Below are 3670 nucleotides of genomic sequence, written 5' to 3' on the forward strand. Positions count from 1 at the left end.
TCTTGTAAGGAAATTAATTCAATGATTTGTTCAGAATAGTTACAAAAATGTACAGTCTCAGAGATTAGTGGGGAATCCAGTTCCTGTGGAGACAGCAATTCTCTGGTCTCCTAGAGGAGATAAATTATAATATTTTATTTGTGTCACAGTAGGGGAAAGGAAGGGGAAGTTCTCTGGCTTCTGTCCCTTTGTCCTGGAAGAATTACAGACTTATATGGAACATATCTCCTGCTTTCTTGCCTTATTATTATTGTTTTCTTTTTTTCCTTGTTCACATTTGCTTGAATTTTTTACCATTTTTATTGTGATATAACTGACATATAATGTGTAAGTTTAAGGTGTACATTTGTGATGATTTGATTTGATATATGTGTATATTTCAAAATGATTATACCAATAAGGTTGGTTAACACATCCATCACCTCACATAGTTACCTTGTGTGTGTGTGTGTGTGTGTGTGTGTATGTGTGTGTGTGTGTGTGTGTGTAGAACTTTAAAGACTGACTCTCAGAAACTTTCAAGTATACAATACAGTACTGTTTTGTCATCCTGCTGTACGTTAGATACCCAGAAATCATTCATTTCAAAACTGGAAATTTGTATCCTTTGACCATCTTCATCCATCCCATCCCACCTCCCTCAATCCCTGCCAACCACCAATCTCTGTTTTTATGAGTTTGTTTTTTTTTAAGGCTCTACATATATGTGAGCTCATATAGTATTTATCTTTTTCTGACTTATTCACTGAGCATAATACCCTCAACTTTCATCCATGTTGTTGCAAATGGCATTATTTCCTTCTTTTTTATGGCTGAATAATATTCCATTATATATATCTGTATCTATTTGTCTATCTATCTATCTATATTACATTTTTTTTTCCATTCATCCATTGACAGACACTTATGTTGCTTCCATACCTTGGCTATTGTGAATAACACTGCTTTGAACATGGAGTAGAGATATCTCTTCGAGATAGTGATTTCATTTCCTTTGGACATGTACCCGAAAGTGGAATTTCTGGATCATATGATAGTTCTATTTTTAATTTTTTGAGGAAACTTTGTACTCTCCCATACTGCACCAGTTTACACTCCCACCAACAATGCACAGGGGATCCCTTTCGTCCACATCCTTACCAATACTTGTTATCTCTTGTCTTTTTGATGATAGCCATTCTAACAGGTGTGAGGTGATATCTCACTGTGGATTTGATTTGCATTTCCCTGATGATTAATGATGTTGAGTACCTTTCCATGTACCTGTTGGCCATTTGTATATCTTCTTTGGTAAAATGCCTATTCAGATCCTTTGACTATATTTAATTAGGTTATTTGGGGTTTTAGTTTTGGTTTGGGGTTTTTTTTTGCTATTCAGTTGTATGAACTTCTACTATATTTTGGATATTAACCCCTTATCAGATATATGGTTTGCAAATATTTCTCCCATTCTGTAGGTTGCCTTTTCATATTATTAATTATTTCTTTTGCTGTGCAGAGGCTTTTTAGTTTGATATAGTCCCACTCATTTATTTTTGCTTTTGTTGCTTGTGCTTTAGGTGTCAAACCCAAGAAGATTATTGCCAAGACCAATGTTAAAGAGCTTACCTCCATTTTTTCTTATAGGACTTCTGTAGTTTCAGATATTACATTTAAGTCTTAATCCATTTCAAGTTAATTTTTGTGAGTAGTGTAAGGTAAGGGTGTAGTTTCATTATTGAAGAGACTATCTTATTCTCTGAGTATTCTTAGCTCCCTTGACAAATACTGGTTGACGTAAATGCATGAGTTTATTTTTGGGTTCTCAGTTCTGTTCCACTGGTCTTTGTGTCTGCTTTTAATGCCAGTACCATACTGTTTTGATTACTATAGGTAATATAGCTTGAAACCTGTAAGTGTGCATCCTGCTTTTGTTCTTCTTTCTCAAGATCGCTTTGGTTATTCAGGGTCTCTCATGTGGTTCCACACAAATTTCAGGATTTCTTTTTCTATTTCTGTTTTTAAAATGTCATTAAAATCTTGGTAGGGACTGCATTAAATCTGTAGATTGCTTTCAGTAGTATGGACATTTTAACAATATTAATTCTTCCAGCTCATGAACATAGACTATCTTTTTATTTGTTTGTGTCTTCAATATCTTACATCAATGTTTTATACTTTTCAGTATACAGATCTTTCACCTCTTTGGTTAAGTTTATTCCTAAGTATTTTTATTCTTTTTGATGCTATTAAATGAGATTGTTTTCTTTATTTCTTTTTCAGATAGTTTGTTGTTAGTATATAGAAATGCAACCAATTTTTGCATATTGATTAAGAAAAGAAATGAGAGTTGCTGACAGGCAAATATGGAACATCCAAAGAGAAGTAGAAAAACTAAAACTATCTCTGAAAGATGCTGCTAAGAAGGACCAGAAGGATATCTGTGTAGTTCTGGCCAAAGAGGAGATCAGGTCAAGGAAGGCTGTGAGCAAGCTTTACGCATCCAAAGCTCACATGAATTCTGTGCTCACAGGGATGAAGAACCAGCTTGTGGTCTTGTGAGAGGCTGGTTCCTGTAGAAGAGCACAGAAGTGATGAAGGCTATTCAGAGTCTTGTGAAGATTACATAAATCCAGTTCAAATAAATAGATTATAGAATGAAGATAAAATAAATAGATTAATAAATGCAGGCATTGTCCAAAGAGATGAAGAAGGCTGGGAACATGGAGAGATGTTAGAGAACACTTTTGAAAGCATAGATGATCAAGAAGAAATGGAAAAAGCAGCAGAAATGGAAATTGACAAAATTCTGTTTGAAATTACAGCAGGGGCCTTGGACAAAGCACCTAGTAAAGTGACCAATGCTGTTATGGAACCTGAATCTCCAAGAGTGACAGCCACCTCAGAAGATGAAGAGGAGGAAGAGGCCCTGGAGGCCATGCATCCCAGCTGGCCATGCTTTGTGGCTAGGGGCCACCCTACTGGGCCTCAGGCTTTTCTCATGGCCCACTTGCTGGGTGTACATACACTCCTCTGATGCAACTACTATTTTATGTATCTCTTGCACTACACCTCTGTGATGAGGCATTGCATTCTGGAGAAGATTCTCTCCTAATATCTCTTCACTCTCTGCAGAAGTTTTGTGATCTCAGCCAGACTGTTCTTATGAGAAGTGGTGTAATAAATGCATCATTTTTAGGAGTATAAACAGAAGTATCTTTTTAGGGGGGAAGCAAAGAAATCTGTCTTCTCACAAAGCACTTTTGAGAATAGAGTTGATTGCCTGAATGTTGAGGACTCTATATTTTTTTTGTATGTAAAACACTATATAAATAGATTTTAATAAATTTCTGCTTTAACACTTAGAAAAAAATTTAAAGTTTTCTATGTATAAGATCATGTCATCTGCAAACAGAGAAAATTTTACTTCCTCCTTTCTGATTTGGATGATTTTTATTTCTTTTTCTTGACTGACTCGTCTGGGTAGGACTTCCAGTATTATATTGGATAGAAGTACTAAGAGAGGGTGCCTATGTCTTGTTCCTGATCTTAGAGGAAACACTTTCAACCTTTCACCATTGAGTATGATGTTAGCTGTGGGCTTGTCATATATGGCCTTTATTATGTTGAGGTATGTTCCTTCTATACTCAAATTGAGAGTTTTTATTATGAAAGGATGTTGAATTTTGTC

At 35.4% G+C, this 3670-nt stretch overlaps 1 pseudogene; it reads left to right on the plus strand.

Annotated features, from left to right (window-relative positions):
* Positions 1 to 384: 384 nt before the first annotated feature.
* Positions 385 to 3241, plus strand: LOC118880870 (annotated as a pseudogene).
* The last annotated feature ends 429 nt before the right edge of the window (positions 3242 to 3670 follow it).

This window comes from Balaenoptera musculus, chromosome 1 (genome assembly GCF_009873245.2).
Source record: "Balaenoptera musculus isolate JJ_BM4_2016_0621 chromosome 1, mBalMus1.pri.v3, whole genome shotgun sequence".
In the NCBI taxonomy this organism is placed as follows: domain Eukaryota; kingdom Metazoa; phylum Chordata; class Mammalia; order Artiodactyla; family Balaenopteridae; genus Balaenoptera; species Balaenoptera musculus.